Source organism: Vicugna pacos, chromosome X (genome assembly GCF_048564905.1).
Source record: "Vicugna pacos chromosome X, VicPac4, whole genome shotgun sequence".
Lineage (NCBI taxonomy): Eukaryota > Metazoa > Chordata > Mammalia > Artiodactyla > Camelidae > Vicugna > Vicugna pacos.
The window spans coordinates 91,194,947-91,216,942 of record NC_133023.1 but is presented as its reverse complement, the minus strand read 5'-3'; the positions used below and the strand labels follow the sequence as shown (position 1 = coordinate 91,216,942).

General features: G+C 36.6%; 1 protein-coding gene across 8 annotated transcripts in view; it reads left to right on the top strand.

Moving 5' to 3' along the window:
* ENOX2 (ecto-NOX disulfide-thiol exchanger 2) overlaps positions 1–21,996 on the top strand; it is a 258,174-nt gene that overhangs the window by 80,933 nt on the left and 155,245 nt on the right. For 5 of the 8 annotated variants that reach the window (XM_031671327.2, XM_072956357.1, XM_072956354.1 and 2 more), the window contains one exon: positions 21,745–21,888. The exons of the other annotated variants lie outside the window; for them this stretch is intronic. The gene's annotated coding sequence lies outside the window, so the exon portion shown is untranslated. The remainder of the gene's footprint in view (positions 1–21,744; positions 21,889–21,996) is intronic. 8 annotated transcript variants of the gene reach the window in all.

Below are 21,996 nucleotides of genomic sequence, written 5' to 3'. Positions count from 1 at the left end.
AAATGGCAGGCAGGGAGGGTGTTGGACCAGGTGACTGCCAAGATCCCTAAAAAATCTAAGACTTCTTTTCTCTGACTGAATGAATGGAAGCTGTAGCAATTAAGAGGCATTATTTCCTTTCATATTGGGAGCTCAAATGCATTTCCAAATTTTACTTTTCCCACTCCTCCTCAAAATAATAATGATAGTCCTACAAAACTTTCACCAATTCTATTCCAAACTTCACAGTGGCTGGACACTGAGTATTTTATTATTTCAGCTCACAGGCCTTATGATACTAAAATACATGACTATATTAATCTTCACAATGGCTTTTGACTTCCTATTCGAAAGTAAATGACCTTATCAACTACTCTGGAATGTAGCTATGGGACTGTTTGCAAATGAATAAATGTAGTTGGGTAGTTAGGGGAGGTAATGTGATATATTCATTCAGTCAGTCAGTTAACATTATTAATTGGATACCCACATACCAGGCACTGTATTAGGTGCTAGAATCCTAAATTTGCAGTCTTGAGACTAGTTTAACTCTTTATAAGCTATTTTGAGTAAATTAATCTCCTTAAACCCCAGTTTTCTCAATTTGTAGAAAAGAAGTAATAATACTTGCTCTACCTAGTGCAACCCCTAGAGTTATAAAAATTAAATATAAAATGATATGAAATACCTTTGTAAACTATAAAGCACTATTTAGTGTTGGAAGTTTTTCTCTTGGAGTCCATGTGTAGGATTTTAATTAATGAGACTCTTTCAGTTCTTAAACCCTATTAAGATATTTCAGAATAAAAATCATGAACATGAGCTCTAGTTCAATGATTTGTCCAAAGTCTCTTAGTGAGTCATTGCTAATTCTAGAAGCAGAACTCAAGCTCTACTAATGATAAAAGTTACATTGTAGTACCCCTTGCTGAACTGGAAAGTCTCTTTAAAAAATCCTTATGATGGATTGTGAATATTTTAGCATTCTATATAGCACTCATTGCTCTTTGTTGCCACAGGAATTTATAGAAATATTTATTCAATTATATATTTCTTATTCATTTGTTTTTAATTATTTTTGTTTAATTTGCACATGGTGTTAATTTTTTTTAACCTGTTAAATTGAAGATGCTTTTTTGGTAAGTTAGAGATAGTAATTCCCTATTCATTCACAGAATAACAGTATTAACAGTGGTGGTGTTCTGTAACAGTAGAAAGGTTTGAATGAAGTAAGAAAGTGTGCTATAGGCTGCTAGCATGATGGGTTGTAAATTCTCCCTCTTTCCTGAGCAAAGGTAAATATCAGCCAAACTTCGTATACTAGAGCAAGAGTTTTGCTGGTTCTATCTGCTGTAATCCATAGCGTCCTTTATTTAAATGATGATGCACTCTAAGACTGCACCTTGCCCAGTCTGGTAAAGGGAATTACACAAACAGATGTCAATGTCTGTGTAAACTCTACCAGTTAAGCATATCACTGCAGTTGATGTACTGCAAATTATGGATCACTTGTTTCTGATAAAATTGCTTATTTCTTTACAGTAAAGCTTTGGGAATAAACATGTCCAATGTGGTTTTCCTCTCTTTCTCTTCAACTGCAGACAGGAACAATAATTGTCATCACAGAGTAGAACTCTGCTTTGGGTTTTGATGTTGACATTGCTCCCTTAGTGAAGGAGACAGTAACTCCATTCACTATGTCTACCTCAGTTTCATTTGTCGAAGGAAGTGAGAACAAGGAATGGTAGAAAGGGAATGAGTTGTTACTAAGGATTGGTGTCCAGAGGACTCTTATAAAATATGTCACCAGGCATGTATTGAGTGTTTGTGGAGCACACAGTGTGGTACTGCACTGTGTGTGTGTGTGTGCATGCCTCTGCAGGCGATGAGGGCATAGTGAGCAGGTAAGATGCCATCTGCTTAGGAGAGAGAACCTGTACTTATTATATAAGATGACTTGGAAACAGTTATAAAACAAAAAGTAATGCAGGTAGAGCATGGAATGGACAGCCACAGTAGGAAGAAGGTGCCAGTAGTGTTGGCATGGTCACAAGCAATACTTAGTTACTGATGCCATCTCAGGCATCTTCCCCAAGAAGCTACCTTTCTATAATTTAAGGAATTCTGGACTATTTTTCCTTGTCCTCCCACCACATTCAGCTTAAATTTTTTCAAGAAGTGGTAACTCTTTTCCCTTTATTGATGACAGTATTTGTAGAAAGAACATTTTTGAAAGTATGGAGAAGCAGTTTTGAAGTCCAAAGCTGCCTTGAAACCATCATTGCAGTGGAACAGGCAGCTTTACCAGGAAGTGTGAGATCCCTGGGAATTGAGATAGTAATGGTTTATGTAGCAGGGAAGATACCAGGTTTGAGAACATGGAGTTGTGCAATGACTCTAGATCTGAGTAGAGTAGCTGTAACAGGAAGCCTGTCACAGATTCATATGAATTCTAAAGGTGAAATCAACTACTTAGTGGCAGGGGATAGTTAGTATTTTTGTGCAGAGGCCCCACTGCATTAAGGAATGTGAAGTTAGAGAAGGGAAAAAAAGTATAAACAAAATCAAACAGAAGCATTGTAGGTAAATGCAAAGGAACAGATCCCCTACAGCTATAAGTCTGATAAACACATTGAAATGTAAATCTGATTATTAATTCGTAAAAGGCAATTAGCCAATATACCAATATGTTAAGGTTCCTGGACTGTTTGTTTATTCCTAATGAATCAACTCCCCCTTGCTGAAGGGTACAAAAAGTACTACTCCAGTTGTTAACCATCACTTACGGTGTTCAGGGCTCCTACAAAGGCATGTTTGGGTGCCATAGACAAGAGAAATAATAGAAGGGGTGTCAAGAGAGCCTATTTGCCGTGGTCCCAGTACCAAAGTTTGTTCATCACTCCCCACCTCCCACTTCCTACCAACAAGGACTTAGAGATAAATTGCAATTCTGTGTTTAAGGTGCTAAAGAAAGGTATAGAATGATGGATTAAAGTAAGACATAATTGAGGTTTAAGTCAAATCTTGATTATTCAGGAGCTCATTATCTGGTTTGTGGTTTATCCATACCCTCATTATTATTTTTTAATTGAAGTATAGTTGATTTGCAATGTTGTATTAGTTTCAGGTGTATAGCGAAGTGATTCGGTTATACACACACACACGCACACACACACATTCTTTTTCAGATTCTTTTCCATTATAGGTTATTACAAGATACTGAATATGGTTCACTCTGCTATACAGTAGATTCTTGTTGTTTATCTGTTTTATGTATAGTAGTGTGTACCTGTTAATCCTAAAATCCTAATTTATCCCCCCCTCTCTTTCCCCTTTGTTAACCATAAGTTCGTTTCTATGTCTATGAGTCTATTTCTGTTTGGTAAATAAGTTCATTTGTATAATTTTTTTAGATTCCACATATAAGTGATATCATATGATATTTGTCTTTCTCTGTCTGACTTATGTCACTTAGTATGATAATCTCTAGGTCCATCCATGTTGCTGCAAATGGCATTATTTCATTCATTTTTATGGCTGAGTAGTATTCCATTGTGTATATATGTATATGGTATATGTGTGTGTATGTATGTATGTGTATATGTGTGTGTATATATATGTATACACTTCTGTATCCAGTCATCTGTTGGTGGACATTTAGATTGCTTCCATGTCTTGGCTATGTAAATTGTGCTGCTGTGAACATTGGGGTGCATGTATCTGTTCAAATTAGAGTTTTTGTCTTTTCTGGGTATATGCCCAGGAGTGGAATTGCTGGATCATATCATACCCTTGGTATCCTTTATTTTCCATTCTGCTGTTTAGTTCCTTTACCAGAGGCTAGGCAGGGAAGGAATAGGAGAATGGCATTTTTATCAGCCAATTTTGCTACCTATTAGTGCTCTGCTGAAAAGTTTGATGGGAAAGGAGGCAGAAACCATGGGCCAAAATGAGAGGTTTGAGGTCTATATGAATTTCATTTTTCTCTATCTCCTGCGAAAAGGTGATCTAATTGTATAGCTTTGCGGGAGTGAAGGGAAACAACTTTCTGAAAAGACAGGAAAATCAGCCCCTTAAAGGGCTGAAAGTTCTTTTATTGCTGTATTAAGCTATAAAATATAATATACCAAGCAAAACATCCATCAGTCTCTGGGGAGGTTTAGATTAAACAATTTAATGTGACGTTTGCAATAATATGTTACGATTTTTTTGGTGGTGGCGGTCAGCATTTTTCACTTTTCTGAATCACCTCTAACAAATTTGCTATTCATTAACACTATCATACATGTTTGACTTCTCTCACAGTTATCCCATCACCTATCTGTAATCCCTTTTCCTAGGATGCCTGGGGTGTGTTCCATTTAATTTCCCTTCCATTTTCATTTCCTTACTCCCAAACTAATTATTTGGGGTTGGTAAACAAGCCACATACGTCATTTTCTGGCTTATTTATGAAGTACAGATCTAATTATATTATAAGACATGTTTTTGAAATGTAAACGTTTTTCATCATGGGTAAATTGGCTTGGATCACAAAGGGCTATCCTTTGTGGTAGTCCAAGAAGTAATAAAAGTGACATTTATTTTGATAAAATGTATGTGTGTGATATAGCTTGTGGTTTCCTTACGGTGAGGGAGAAAGAAGTCAGAGACTTAGAAAAACCAGGTAATAAAATCCTAGGCAATTTTCAAGAAGAAGATTAGAAAGATTAAGAAATATAATGTTTCTTAATAAAACATTTTAAAAACAAAGTTTTGGACAAATCTATTTTGTAGAATTAAATAATAAATGAAAATAAAAATTGGAAGACCTTCAGTTTTTTTAATGTAAATTATTGACTTTTCAAAATATTATATATGCTCCAACAAAAAATATTTGTGTTAAATATATGTGAAGCCAATATTCTTATATTTTAGAGGAAGCCTAGAAACAACAAAAATGCCTCATGAGTGATATCAGCCATGTCTTCATTGTTTGTGAGTGAAAGATGTATCCTGTCATAACTAGCTCCATCCTTGAAGAAATAAAAAGAATTGTGATAGAGAGAAAATATTTGTGCCATTGTTTTTGTTTGTTTAAGTCCTACCTTTTGGGGCTTAATTAACGTTCAATTTGGAAGGATTGCAATTAAGGCTCAGCCTACTTGAAAGAAGTTTCCTTTTCAGAATCGCCTGCTTACCATGCTGGTTTCCCCAATTCTTGTTCCTAGGAAATCATTTCTATATAATTAACTAGGAAATGGTACAAACTGAGATAATTGATTAGTTTTTCGTGATTCCTAGGAATTCTTAAAAAATACAACTCTCCTGATGACTCAGAGCCCTGGAGTGAGGAGACCCAACTCGGCTACGGGCTTGCTGTGGAACTTTAAACAAGTCACTTAGCCTCTCTGAGCTTTAGAATTATATATGTTAACTGTATAATCATGCCTTCACTGGTCATCTCACAAGTTAGCTGTGAAGTGGATGTGAAGGAGAGTTGAAAAGTTAATAGCAGTCTCTGAATATAAGTTATTATTGTTAAAATAAGTAAATCAAGCATCTAGTGATAGAAGGAAGGGAATATTCCTGCTTTTGCAGCTTTCTCAAATTTATCTACATCTTGTCTATAAGCTCCTACTTCTCACTGAATCAGATGCGACTGTACATTTGGTGATACAGTTCACCACTATGCTGAAGGGCAGAAGCAACCATTTTTTTAAAAATGTAGCTTGCTAGAAAATATCTGGGAAGCAGCAACAGATATATTGCCATTTTAAGCTGAATCATTTTGTTGACCACAAGGCAGAACGGGAGCAAGCTCGGATGGGAGAACTGTAGTCATTATCCAAAGGTCAGACTTGATAAGCAGACTCTGCTATTTCTTTGCCTAACTCCCATATGTCTGGAAGGGCATGTGGGCGGCAGAGGAACCAGAAATCTCACTGTCAAAAAAGTGTTTAAGTGATTTTCTGCAAATAGAACTGGCTATATTCTCTGCAGAATGACAGGATTCCTGTCTTCAAGGCGTTATAAGTCTAAGGAAATAAGGCAGCAGCAGGAACTTCAGGTAGAGTCCACATCTGTCATGTTGCTTGGCTCAAAGTAGGAGTTCCATAAATGTCATTTGGATGATTGGATAAATGAATGGGTGGACAGATGAATAATGAATGAATAATGAACTTTGAAAGGTGATTTCTTGGAGTTACTGTTTGGAAAAGCAAAGGTGACAACTGGAAAACCTTTAGCACTGTAACAGAGCCAAGCGTCTACTTCCACTAGAAATTTAAATATTTGTAATCTAGACCAAATGTAAGGGATACATTTATTATTTTTATTAATTTGTATGTAAAATGAAAACCTAACTTAAAATTAAGAATTCTAGCTCTTACACATGAAGTTGCACTCCAATGAATTATTATATTATGAAGATAAGTTATGTCAAATAATGTATCATAATTATTTTTAGTCAGTTTGATTTATTTACCACCAAAACATCTTGGAGGTAACTTTTACAATTTTTCTTTCATCAATGGTGAACCACACAACAGTAAAAACATTAATCCCAACACAGACGAGACAGGTGAGGCAACATGGTACAGGGGAAAGATCTGTAGCCAGAGGGTCTGGATTTCGGTTTCCCCACACATGTCATAACTTTGGGTAAATCGCTGAAGTTCCCCTGAGCTGCAGTTTTCCCATCTAAAATCCCTCCCTCGTGCAACACTGTCAACTGATTATAGTTCAATTTAAAAAAGATTAAAAATGAAGGAACCAGAATAACATTAACTATATAAATTTTTGAGGAAAGCAGATGATGATTTCTTTAAAACAAAGTGATGCATAAATGTCTTCAGGAAAAAATTCTTTAAAAAATTAAGATCCCCACCTCTATCATAAGGATGGGGTGTAACCACTTGGTAAAACGTAAAATTTTATAATAATATTTCTTGTTATGAAAGGAGTTAGAAGTAATGCCCTAGTGCTCCAAGACTTTGGTTTCTAGCATTCTGGTGTACAGGATGGAGTGCAGTTCCTGAATGTTGGCCATCACCCTGAGAACATTCAACTTAACGATAGTTGCATGAAAGATTCCCTAAAGTTACCATTAAACAAAACATATTTAGCATGGCAGTTGAACAGATTGTAAGGTACAACTTTAGACTCCATTTAGGTGGTACTATTCTTTTGAAGACTTCTCTAGACTTGTCTTATATTTGCCAATCCACATGGCATGTACCGTGCATTGCTGTGGTTTGCAATGACCAGAATGGAATTGTTTCACTGATAGGCCCTCATAGCATTCAGCAAGCACCAAAGTTGTTAGAAGCTTTGCTTCAATAAAATTGTCAGTCCCGCTAAACTGCAAAATGACCATTTCAATTTGGAGGATTATTAACCTAGTAAACATAAGTCAGTGCACTATCCTCTAAAATGTAACTGTGTTTAAGAGCAGTAGGCAAGCGACAGCATTCTCTATGTGTTGGATGAGGTTGTAAATGTGTTACCAAATGCTCAAATCAGGTTGTTACTGAAGCACAATTCTATCTATCTCCAAGAGGGAAGACAACTATAAAGAATGAGCTTAGAAAAAAGACATTTTATAGATGTATTAAAATAAAAAAACATAAGCTGATTAGGCAAAGTTCCAAAGATTCATTAGTTTATTAAAGTAGATTGAAATGAATGTTTGAGAGATTTAAATAAATTAACCTTTAATGAGTACCCAGGGGCCAAGGAAAAAGAATGACAGAGGATTAGGAGTATTTTGTCTGATTGTTGCATAATGCAAACTGATTAGTTTTTTTCTGAATGCTCATTGCCATGTAACAATACTAATAAATAAAAAAAGATTAAATTTAAAATATCTCTATATTGTAATTGTTGCTTGCTCTTATGTGTATACATATATCATACTTGGATTTAATACCAATCCCTATAACTTTAGCAGTAGGATACAAGAATTTTTGTCAGTACATCATTACATTTTGAAATGTCTCATATGTGAACAAAGCTTTGGTCAATTAGAGTAATTTATTCCTAACATGTTAGACATACTTTTAGCATTTCAGCATTAGTTTCTTATCCTGAGTTTATAATACTTGTGCTCTAAATAATATTGATAGCAAGTTACTTAGAAGATATATTGGTATTTTAACATATTATTTAAAAAAAAACTTTTCTGCACCTCCTTACAAGTTCTGATTTATGATTAGCAAAATTCTTAAGGAGATTTTTTTTTTGGAGCAGTTAGAAGTTTTTTTTTCCAGGGTGCCTTAACTGTACTACTGTTAAATCGTTTACTGACTGCAAAGTAAGTTTTCAGTAGGTTGTACTAGGACAGCATTCTTCCAGGCCTCCCTCCTCTCTTGTTTTCTACCCCATTACTGAGTTTTATATCAGGCTTCTATTGTCTTCCATCTAGACCTAATCTTTCTTTCCATCTTTTCCATAAACCATCATAAACCAAGCAAGTTTATGTCTAACCTATTCATACCACACAGCCAGTACAGTCCCCTGCATATTGTAGGTGAGGAGTAAATGAACTTATTCTCTAAGTGTTATTTGGTTTTAACTTAAAAAAACTTTAGGCTGTGTATACTCATTTGCTCCATTTAGAGCAGTGTTTTTCAGCCCTGGCTGCACGTTACAATCACCTGGTGACTTTTAAAAACAAGACACTTAGGTCCCACCCTGACCAAATTAAATCAGAATTTCCAGGGGTGGAGCCCAGGCATTGGTATTTTTTAAAGTTCTCCAGGTGATTTTAATACATAGCCACCGATGAGACATACTGCCTTAAAGTCACACTCTCTTCTGAAGACACTCCTAACAAATCTATGAGGTTCGTGACGGGGTTGAGGCAGGAAGTAACTGGTGAAAAACAAAAGAATATGGGAGCTGCTTTTGGTCACGTGTATTAAGGAAAACAGTTGCCTTTTAGAAGCCAAAGAGGATATTCTTAAATAGAATTGGTTTACTGCACTATGGCTTTATGCTCATTCTTGGCATCTGTCCAGAAGGCTAGGCTGCTTGGCCAGGTATTCAGGGCCTCAGTTCATTGCTATTCCATTTCTTCTGTCCACCATCAACCTAGGCAAATGTCCAATTTCGGGGAAATTCTGAGCCTGTTAATTTACCAAGGCTGTAAATTTACCAATCCAAATCTGTCTCCAAAGGATGTATTTCCTGAAACCTAATGGGAGGCCCTCAAAAAATAACAAAACAACAATGGAAGATGGGAATGGATTCAATTACGGAGGGAGTGAAAGTTGAAAAGGTCTTCTAAATCAGAGTAACACTTTGGCTTTTGAGACTATTCCAAGCTCTTAGTGACATCAGTTGGAATAAGAGGATGCTTAGGTCTTTTCTAGTCCTGGGATTCTTTTTAAAGAGTTTTATTTTAGAAAGATACTATAGTTTCACACTCTGACTTCATCTGGTATAACAGCTTCCTCTTTTGTTTAATCAGAATAATTGTGTTGTATGCTTGTTGCCTCTGTGGTGCCTAGAACTCTTAGGTGTTAAATATCTGTGCAATGTTAAAGGCCTATCTCCCACAATGTAACATGACTCTAATTCCCATACAGTGCTTATTGCAGAAAAACTCTTTTTAAGTTGAAATGTTCACAGAATTGAATTCGGCTACAGCATTCTCTTCACCTCAATCCATCACATCACAATCTCCTAGGAGCCCTGATTTCCTCTGTCAATTGTTTGTCTCAAAGCATCTTCCTGAAATGAATTTACTTTAAAGTTAAAGATGATTAGAGTGCTTCTTCTCCAGGAGACAATTACAATGCTATATTTTTTGGCAGGGAGAAAAACAACATAGCATTACTTTTTCCAAGCTTTCTTTGAGTATTGTTAAAAGGAAAATTGTCAGCTTAATCCAACATACTATAATAACCAGAAGATAACTGCTATTAAAATGCAAGATTTTCTAATAAGACTATTTTTAGGAGTTGTTTGGGAGGGGGAAGAAAGGGGAAAGTGTGAAGGGAAAGAGAAGGAATTTATTAAGTATTCCTGACCTTCAAAGACACTTTTGTCAGTGAATGCTGCAGACGAAATAAACCGAGTCTGAGACCTATTATTAAAATGTTTTCTCCCTCCTTATCCCAATATTATGTTATCCTGCCTCTTAGACTATCATGCTTTATTTTTTCTGGATGAATTGATATCTTTTGACAGGCTTTGTTGAGAATACATAGTAAAGGTCAAGTGTAAGCCATTTGATAGTGCTTCCTGGCAGCCTTTATGCCACAGCAAATAGAGATTGAAAGCAGTTTTCTTTTTCACTGTAGCTTTGTGGTTACGCTTCCAATTCATTGTGCTTCTTCTCATACTGAACTCCTACACCTTGCAGGATTTTCAGGACTCTGACTTAAGAACTTTTAAATGGATGATCTCAGACTCCTCTCTTCCCATCAACTTCCAGATCCAGCCAGACGCCAAAGGCAGATAATTCCACTTCAAGAATATCTCTGAAATACATTATTTTGTTTCCATTCATTGCTGCTGTCTGAGATCATGCTAATGTCATCTCTCCACTGTATCACTTTGGTATTGTAACTGGTCTCTCTGCCTCTGATGCTTTATTACCTCCAATGTGTCCTTCAACAGGTATGAGCTTTCTAAGGCACAGATCAGATATTGACAATACCTTACTCAGAACACATGCAAACCCACAATCATTGAGAATGAGCCCTGAAGTCCTGCAATAAGTGCTCTGATAAAAAATGTTCTGTATACTCTTATGGAGAGAGCCTTTGGGGATTAGGAAACATTTCACTGAGGTAACATTTGATCAGGGCTTTGAAGTTTGAGTAAAAGCTCTCCAGGTGGAGAAAAGGGAAAATTATATCTCAAGCAGAGGGAATAGTATAAACAGAAAACCAGAATAGAGAGCACGGAAATAAATCCATCCATATATTGTCAGTTGATTTTCAACAAAGGTGCCAAGAATACCCAATGGGAAAAAGATAGTATAGTCAATAAATGGTGATGGGAAAATTGATATCCATATACAAACGAATTAATTTGGACCCATATCTTACACCACACACAAAAATAAACTCAAAATGGATTAAAGATTTAAAATATAAAACCTGAAACTGTAAAATTCCTAGAAGAAAATCTAGGGGAAAAGCTTCATTACGTTGGTCTTGGCAGTGATTTCATGATATGACTCCAAAAGCACAGACAATAAGAGCAAAAATAGACAAGTGGTACCACATCAAACTAAAAGTGTTAGTATAGCAAAGGAAATAACCGAGTGAAAAGGCAACCTACTGAATGGGAGAAAACATAAGGGATTAATTTCAAAAATATATAAATAACTTCTATAACTCAATGGAAAAAAAACAATTTTAAAAATAGGCTAAAGACTTGAGTAGACATTTCTCCAAAGAAGATATACAAATGGCCAACGTGTATACAAAAAGGTGCTCAACATCACTAATCATTAGGGTAATGAAAATCAAAGCTATGATAAGATTATTTCATACCTATGAGGACAGCTATTATCAAAAAAAATGTTGGCAAGGATGTGGAATAATTGGAACCCTTGTACACTGTTGCAGCTGCTGTGAAAAACATATGGAGGTTCCTTAAAAAATTAGAAACAAAACTACCATATGGTCAAGAATCCCAATTCTGGGTATTTATCCAAACAAATTCAAATCAATATCTTGAAAAGATATTAGCACCCCAGTGTTCACTGAAGCACTATTCACAATAGCCAAGCTATGGAAACCACGTAAATGCCCAACAAATGAATGGGTAAAGAAAACATGGTATAGACATATCAATGGAATATTATTCAACTTTAAAAAAGAAGACAATCCTGCAATATGCAAGAACATGGATGAACCTTGACGACATTATGCTAAATGAAATAAGCTGGCCGCAAATGGATGAGTATTACATTATTCTACTTATATGAGTTATCTAAAATAGTCAAATTCATAGAATAAGAGAGTACAATGGTAGTTACCAGTGGCTGAGGGGCAGGGAAATGGAAAATTGCTAATTAACAGGCACAAAGTTTGACTATGCAAAATGAATCAATTCTAGAGATCTGCTATACAACATTGTGCCTGTAGTTAGCAATACTGTATTGTACACTTAAAATTTAAGAAGGTAGAGCTCATGTTGAGTGTTATTACCACAATAAAATAAAGTTTTAAAAAAAAAGAAGTACAGAGACCTCAAAAGGCATAGCATGTTTAAAGAATTGAGAAGTTTGGTATGAATGAAGCAAAGGATACTTGGGGGAAGCAGCAATAGATGAAGCTGATATAATAATTTGGCCCAGGTTTTCTGTGTATTTATCTGCCTTCCTTTCTGGTGGTGAGCTTTTTGAGGAATGAAACTATGTCTTATCAATTCCTGAAATCCTAGGACCTAGCACACTGCCAGGCATACAGAATTGTTTGAATGAATTGGATGATTAAGGAGAGAGACTATCTGTCAATATTGTTCTGTTGATGCATTCATTCCCATACATATTGAATACCTCAATTAGACTCCTGACTGGAGCAAAATTAAGATCCTACTTATTCTTTTATATAGCAACAATAGTAAGACTTATTTCAAACACAAATCAGCTCTTTTTTGCAGGCTTTCCTTTATAGTCATGTTTTCTCAAGGAGCAGATTCTAGCTCTCTCCTCAGTAGCACGTTTGACTTCAGCCCAGGGGCCCCTCAAAAGAAGTTAATCACTTGTCAACACCCTACACTGATAGTCCTAAGGTGGAATTGTTATAGAGGAGGTGTGTATCTATAAAGATGCATTAGCATATTATAGGAATCTGTTTTCTCCTATGTGTTTAATTTCACAGCCAACAACAGGGTTATTTATCATACATTTTTGAAAAACTAATCCAAATGAGGATTGGATTGTTAAGAATACAGAATGTGTAACTCTGGAACATTAATGATACAGTATAGCAAAATTAATGGGATGGGGAAGGAGAGAGGATAAAGTTTTTGAACATGTAAATGAAGGTTTACTGCATTTATGTAGTTCTATATTTAGGGAATGCTAAATCATAAACTCTTAATTGGTTAATTAGAAATTGTAGCACAGTGATTGGATAAATAGTTAATGAAGGCTAAATGAATGAATAAAGGAAATCTGGTGAAATTAGCGTGTATATTTTGGGAAAAGCAAAGATACAAATGTTATTCATACAGTGCATCAGTCCTAAAGGTTACCAATATCCTTCTAGCCTTAATTGATGTAATTAATTCTCCAAAGACTAAAAGAATTTTAGCTCTCAGTCTCCCCTTCAAAGCATCCTACACTGAAATGCAGATTTATCTGACTGCCACTTCAGTTTTCACTCAGTTACAGCATGTGAAATTATTTTGCTGAACTTTGTTTACAACTTATTTACTGGCATCTTAAGAATCTATTAGAGTAAATTGTTGTACTCTGTGTGTAGTAACTGTTCCTACGGAAAGAGCTGGCTCAGCCTAGGCTTCTGACCAGATCCAGCTGACTAGCTAGTTTTCAAAATCAGTGGAGTGGTTTCTGCAGGGAGATCTGTGCTTGCTTTTGATAATTACCTCAGCCTTATGAAATCGATCAGCCTGAAGGAAAGACCTCATTACACACCTGACAAGATAGACTCCAATTTCGATAGCAGAACAACTCTCTGCCCTCAGGCTCTGAAATCTGCAATTATTTATTTTATTTAGACGGAGACATCCGTAATACAGTACCTCTGGGCACGTTCTCAGGCACGTACTAAACAGATAACCTAATGGTCAGTATGTTAGCAACCTGCTCTTTTCCTGTCACTCAAGTAGAAAATTGGTCAACAGGAATTGCAGCATGGCCTAGAGCCAGCTCAAAGCAGGCACTGATGAATCGCCGTCTTTCTAATCCCCCACCCCCAAAGATGTGGAGAGAAGGGTAGTTGTGAGAACTGTTCCCAGGGCTAAACTAGAAGGAAAATAAGACTTTCTCTTCTCAGTTTCTCTGAAGACTGCCAGACTTTATCCTAAGGAAAATGATAGATCGCCCGTCTACCATCTGTCACTTTGAACTGTTCTATCAAATCAACATTTTTTTAAACTTTGTTTTCATTGAGGAATGTGATTTTGCTGTGTTTCTCAAGCCTTAAATTGAACAGGGGAAAACAGTCCTGAAGCATCCTTCTTCTTGAAGTTAGAAATATGTATTTTGCTTTCCTACTCACGGAACTCAAACACCTTAACAGATTTAGTTGAGACTTTTCTCAAATAATTCGCTTTTACCAGGCCTGGGAGATGTCAGCCTCATAGGAAAAACACAGAAAACATTCTGAACATAGGAAAATACGGATTTAGAGAGAAATGGTCCTTCTCCATTCCAGCTCTAGTGTCACCATTAGTGTTCTAATAACACAGCAACCAGCTGAAAGTGAGCACTGATTAAAGCTTTGGGAGGAGGCATTTCAGTTGTAAGGGGAAAACGTGGTTCTTTCATGTTGGAAAGTTCAAGGTGGTGACAAATATGGTCTCTCCTAAAAATAGTACAAGCAAAGAGCAATCATTTACTACTCCCAGCTTATTTATTAATGTTTTACCTTGATGGCTGTGTATTATCTGAAAAAGAGGGTTATCAAATGAATGCAAAGCTAACATCTTCTAAGACATAAACAGGATATAGTGTGGGGGCCTAAGGAGCCATACTATTCAAATTTTCTTATTCCATTTTTGAGACAAATTCATATAAATCCCCGAGTGGGTTAGGAGAGAGGAGCTAACACTTATTTAGGGTCTGATATGTAGTAGACCCTAGACATACATTCTCTCATTTACTTTTCCTTACTTCCCTATGAGGGCGATCATTATCATCCCCATTCTACAGCACAGAAACAGTGTCAAATAAATGAAGTGACTTGTTTTATACCCCTTGTAAGTGGCATACCTAATAAGTGGCAGATGGGGGTTTGAATCCAGGTCTGACTCTAGAACAGCACTGTCCAGTCAGATTTTCTGTGATGTTGGAAATACTCTATACTATGCTGTCTGAGGCAGTAGCCACTAGCCATATGTAGTTAATGAGCCCTTGAAATGGGACCAGTGCAACTAAGGAACTGAAGTTTTCATTTTATTTAATTTTAATTCATTTAAACTTAGATACAGAGGCTACATCTCTGTAACAGCTGTGTTTGATGATACGTCTCTAGGGTTTGCCTTTTCTTGACTATAGTTTATAAAGCAGGAATCTGTAACCTGGTGTTCATGGAAATATTAAGAGAAGATCCATACATGGGGTTTCTTTTATGATGTTTTCTCATAGAAAGGTCTTAGTATGTATAAGAACTGTTTTGCCTCTTGGAAAAGGAGAATGAAGTAATGCAGACTCATGGTCAGGCGTACAGTGTGTGATAGTCTACCACCACTCCCCAAAGAGTCTTCAGGGATCCTAGGATAGAGGGGATACCAGGAATGCTAAAGGAACTCTAAAACTGTATTTCTTTCTCCCTTCATGACAGCCCCAGCAGCAGGTTGGTTGGCATCTGGGTTGGGAAACACAGCTATTGTACCCAAAGTTGCAGCTGAGTTCAGTTCTATACACATTTCTAGAGTGCTTCTAATATTTTACAAGGCACCGTGCCAGGCAGCTTGGAGGAAGAGAGATTTTTTAAATGATTAGGATGTAAAGTCTGTCCTCAAGGAGCTTACAACTTAGTGATGATGGGGTAAGGCAGGAGGGAAGGGAGGATAAGACAAATACTCAAAGAACTGTAACACAAGGCATGCTCTAAAAGGCACAGAGAAGATAGAGATTAAGATCTGAGGAGGGCCAGAGTGGTGCCTATTAGTAATATTGCTTGTTAGGTGTGTGACCTTGGAAAAGTTACTTAAACTCTGTAAGTTTACCTTTCTTTGTTGTAAATGGGAATAATAACTAGAAAATAAAATGGTGGGATAATGAATGTTAAGGCAGGACACATTCTTAACAGTCAATGAATGGTAGTTCCCTTGGTGGCCCTGTTCCGTTGCCGATACGTGTATGTATTAGGTTGGGTGGAGGTGGATAAGGGAAGGCATCATGAAGGAACTAGCATCTGAGATAAACCCTAAAGGAAGGATAGTATTTTGAAGTCATGAAATACAGAAAGGTGCAGAAACAGCATGAATCAAAGCTGTGGAAGTAGGAAAGTACTAGAATGAGTCAGTGAATGCTAGGTAGTCCTATTTTGCTAAAATGTCGGCCTTTTCTACTCAAAGTATGATTCCCCACACCAGCAGGAACAGTGTCATCTGGGAACTTGTTTAGAAAAGCATATCACAACCCAGACTTACTGAATCAAAATCTGCATTCTAACAAGATCCCCAGGGAACATGTGTGCACATTAAAGTTCAAGAAGTGTTGGGGTAGAGTACAAGCTGGGGCATAGTAGGAGACAAGGCTTGGAATAGTGGGGCCTTATTAGAAAGGACTTGAATGTCTGACCAGGTAGTGTGGGGGGTCATTAAAAGTTGCTGTAGGATCACCGCCAATGAAAATCTGCCTGTGACCAGTATTACACCTTGAAAAAGGCGATTTAAGCATAATTTTTGCTCTGAAAATTCTTCTGCTCACTACCATTCAAGCAAGCCCCTTAGTAGAATAAGACTTTGGCCTTTTTCTTTCTCATCATTTCCTTGTTCCCTTAACTCACCCATTAATCTTTTACAGTTACCCTTGCTTCAGCTAAACCAGTTATACAGAATATTGAACTCTCAAAATGGACAAAGTCGGTCTCATTTGTTTGACATCAGCCAAGACCTGGAACTGAGAAATGTTCATTTGTTTTGGCTGCTAACCCCTGTGGCTGGAGAGTGATATTGCATTCCAACTCTTTTTAGACATTGTAAATATTCCCTCAGAAGTAGAAGGTGGAATTACAGGGTAGTGAGAGCTGAAAATGTGGAGTCAGAGGTTTTGAGGCCTAGACTGAGGAAGGAGGAGGGGCTCCCAGGGATGGATAAATCCTACAAAAGCACCTGCCAGCACATCAAGGGCCTGGCTATTATCCTAACCCCTTACTTCAAGAGTTTTGAGTTAAAAACTAATTTGGAGACCCACTCCCTCCATTTACCATGGAGTCCCATATCTAATTTTAAACTGAAGTCAATTGGAAAATAGGACTCAGGTTACAGAAATTTGTTTTATACACAAATTAGCTATAATGTTACTTTTGCCAAAAACTAATATTCTGATTTTTTTTAACATAAATGTCTGGAGATTGCTGCCTTAAATTAAATTTAGCAGATTTCTCAAGACCTAACATTTTCTTTTAAACTAATGGAACTAATCCAGAGTAGATTGTGTTTCTTTTTTGCTAAGGTTGTACCGCCTTAAATTAAATCTGTGGGCCGCAGCTGCAAGTAAGAAGCTGCAGGGACCCACAGGGTCACATTTTGGTGCTGTAACCTGGGGCCATCATTAAAAGTGTTAGATTGCATCATGAAGGTTACTCCTAATTTGACCTGATAGTAGAAAGCTCTGTAACGTGAATTGTGACAGTAACTATTACAGCAGCTGGGCACAAAGAGATCATTGATCTTCTTTCATAAGAATCATGAAAATTCTTCAGTGCTTCCCTCAAAGCCCAGGAATCATTTGCATCTGTATGGCAGACATCATTGCATGTGAACTCCTTGACCTGCAGTTTGGAGGATTCACTGGGAACCACACTTCATTCTGAGAAGTTTAATCCCTTGGTTCCACTGGATAATAAATGTCATTCTCCAAGGACCCCACCCCCACCCTTCCCCAATATGCATGCTTTCTAAAGTGGCCTCATGTGTGTTATGAAGTCAGATAATCTGTATTTTGACATGACATGAAATAACAGCTGGTCAGCTATCTAAACCAGTTAGCCTGGTTTTAAACAAGATTGCATTACCACACGGACTTGTTTAATTGTGAACGTAAGATACAGAAATAGCAGAAATCTGTAACACTAATGTTTATTTTCTATTTTCCTATATCAATTCGTACTCCCCTTTAGACAAACTGTATATTTTGTGGGGGTAGGTGAATGAGGAGACAAGATGTGAGGGGAAATGAATAAGATTCAAAGTTTGATTAAATTTATCCTCAGGAATAAAAGGGCAAGGACAATGAAAACTATATAAGACTTTAGAACATTTCTTTGTTCTGTTAATTATTGGTGACACCTCATTGTTTTTTCTTGCAGTGATTATCAGTAGAGCCTTTAAAAAGTTAGACATTCCATGTGTTTATTTTAGGGACAATAAGCAAGTTAACAACTGAACAAAATGCATCCTACTTCACCGGCAGTTTTGGTGAGATGAAAGGAACCCTCAAAAGGGGGTAGGTGGTAGTTTTTAAAAAGGTAGAGGAAGCAAGCTGAATCCCTAAAAGCATAGCAAGGAATGGTCCCAAGGCTAAAAACTACCCCCGATTTAGGCCTTTCAGGAATTCTATAGATAAGATTCTTGCTTTGCATGGACTAATGAACTGATAGCCTCAAAAGTTTCTTGCTAATCTAGTATTTTCCTAATATCTTCCTAATTTAATAGTTCCATCATGACTAGTAGAAAAATGGTAGAAATAGCTTCCATAAGAGATTTCAAGATAAATTCTGTAGTTTGGATGATAATTAAAATATCATAATTGCTAATATTTTCCATTCAAGTCATAATTGAGACTTCTGCAATAAGCATTCTTGAAATTGAAGTGCTGGTTGTCCTTTCAGAGTTTAGATGGTTTTAATGAGGCTATTTTACTATTTTACTTAAAATAGCATTCTCGGCATGGATTATATATATATTGACACAGAAAAGATCCTACAAGTACCTACTGATTTACCGATTTATTGGTTTATTTAGTGCTGTCACAGTGGAGGAATGAAACAATACAATTAAAGTAGCTAGGAAGCTCTAGTGTTGTAGGATTTTGCTCTCTATATAGCTTATTCTTAAACTACAAATCTTTGGAGACTGCATTGGGTCCTGGATAATATAAAATGCAGATTTGTATCCAGTGAATCAGCTTACTGAATGGGATGTCACTCTCTCCTTGATACGATGTCTTTTTCTATAAGAAACAAGGCCTGAGATGGTATGCTGAATTATCAGAATTTTCATATATCGGATCACATACGAGATAGATACACAGAAATTGCTTGAAATCAAGCATATTCAGTTCCAGACAAAAATCTGTGGTACATCGGTATAAGGAACAAAATACCTAAATCCCTAAAGTTACCATCTGGGACTAAGTAAATGGCAAGACGATTATAATCAAATATCTATGACTTAATACCTTTAATTCATCAGATTTTTTTCCCCCTGGACTCCTTCAACTTTTAGAAAACAGTACAAACAGCAATTAAAAGATTCAATGAGGAAAGTAGGGTATATCCTTGGATAAGGGCAAATTTAGACCAATCTCACATTGTGCACCAAAAATTCTAGAAATGAAAAATAGAAATTACCAGTTAATATATATTGAGCATCTGGTATATGCCAGATGACATGCAGAATGTTCTACATACATGATCTTACTTAACCCTTTTAATAGTCCCATGGGTTAGGTACTGCCTTAGCTTCCTTTTACAGATTATAGCACTGAAGCTCTGTAAGATCCTCAGTCATCTACTTAATAAGGCAGGAAAATGGACTAATATATTACTCTGTTACATTATCAAATGTAAGAGAAAAAATTTTCTGATTAACCATTATTAATCAGAACTTCCTAATCCCTGAGCATTCCTTTTGATCAAGATTTTACCACCCTGCAATATAGTATTCAAATAATGGAAATGGATTTGAAATCTAATTATTTTAAGTAATGTTGATATAATCAGCACCAGAACGTTTGTGTCATTAATTCTTGATTATCAGCTGTCAGTCTTTATTCTAACTACATGAGTTAATAGAATGAGTCACCTACCCCCACCCTATGGAGTATTCATTCATTCCTTCAACACTCACTATGTGCCAGGCACGTTGCTAGGCAGCAGGAATACAGTTGTGGAGGGGGGAGGGAGTGCAGTGGAGAATATCCTTCTTGGAAGAGCTGCTTACAAACTTCAAACCTACAGGAGAAAAGTTTGTTTTAATTATATATATATTCTTATCTTAGCAACAACCCTGTGCAATGTTATCATTTCCCTTTTACACAGTATGAAAGTAAGACTAAGAGAGATTACATGAATTGCCATAAGCTACCCAGATAGTAAAGGACAGAGCCAGGTTTTGAACCCCAATCTGTCAGGCTCCCAAGCACATACTATTTCCACTGTACTATTCTATCTTACATGGAACTTATTTTGGTCAGTATGATACTGCAGAAAGAAATACCAAGAAAAGTTTTTGAAATAGTACACTAATCACATTTGATTCTGGGACTGCTCAAGTGCAATAAAATTCTTCATTTGTAAATTATATAAAATCTAGTCTTTGAAAATACTATGGGTCATGATCTGAATGTTTCTTGAGTGTAGCAATTGTTATTTGTTTCTTTAATTCTAGTCATGGTAGGGATTTAATAGGACATGGATATGATGCAGTAAATGGTTGACTTGAGATAAAGAAGCAACTTTTCATTCTTTCACTTAGTTACTCAGATGATGTAAAGGAAAAATGTTTTAAGTCCCAGAAAACATTTAATGGAGGTGTTCCAAGTGGAATCTGATTGCTGAAGAAATGATACTTTTTACGTAGGCTGAAAACATTAGCATAGGAATACTTTTTATTAAAAACAATAGTGTAAAGCCATATTATTAGAACCTTAGCATTCTTTTTACTGAAACTTGATTGACCTGTAGCTGACTGGATTCCAAGCTTTTACTGACATTTTACAATATTACCTCAAGAATTGTACAGCTGTGGGCCATAGAAAAATTGAGAATTGAAGAGTGAGCCATAGCTGACCAACCTGATTACTCTTTTGATAGGATTAGAGGACTAGTGGATAAAAAGCTTAGGAGAGATCACCTAACTTTGGTCTTTAACAAAGCTTTTGATTCCACATTTCATGAAGTTTTCATGGAAACACTTGAAATTCCAGGCACTGCTGCCAGGGGAGTAAGAAAGTATCTCTGCTCACCCCAGGCTGAAACATGTAAGACTTGGGAATAGAAAAATGCCTTTTGCCATTTTTACATGGTGTGGCAGCGACTAGTAGAGACTAGTAATAAAGTGACCATACTCTGAGATCACAACTCAAACTTAGGTCATAATTCCCCATTACTCCAACTACTAAATAACCCCCTTGTGCGTTCAATATCTTTGTTTCCTTCTCTAGTTTGCTATGAAGTTATGGTTTTCTCTTTTGGAAACCTCTATATTATCTTTGGAAGTGACTTTGACACCAGGACAGTCTAATGATTACATCTGCATCAATTCAACAACCCTTGCGATGAAAGAATGGGAAAAAATGTCAAGAGATAATCTAAGAAATACGTGGTCAAACTTTTTCAAAGGAAGAGTGGGTCCAACTATGGTCACATTTAAAGAGGGTCCTAATTCTATAAGGGAGGAGGTAGAAGATAATTGACAGCTTATGGCCAAAAATGTTAATTTCCCAGAAACTGGAGGGATCTTACAAATGACAGAGCCACAGTTTATTAAGAGCCCACATTTTAATTCTGTACTTGTCAAAAAGATCTGTAAAAACTGCAGAGGGCAAATGGCTTTAAGAAATTAACCTGTTACTCCTAGGCTCTTAAGATACAGAGTTTTCCTCTAGTGGCTCATAATGAAATCTGGAGAAATCCCAGTCCTTAATGGAGTCTGGATTTTGGCTTTCTTTTTCTTCTTTAGGGTTGAACCAGCTGCCCTTTGACCCTGCCAACAACAACGAGCCCCTGCAGTTTGGTAGTGCCAGTGGCCCTCTGGTCACAGAAGGCCTCATTGAGAATGGAGGGGAGTCAAGCAAGAAAAGAAAGAGAACAAATGCTCCTTCAGGTAAGCTAGGCGATAACCCATTCTCTTAGGCCAGTGCCATTGAGTCAACATTGTCCGAGACTCTACTATGTAGTGGGTACTGTGCTAGGATTTGTAGGAACTACAGAA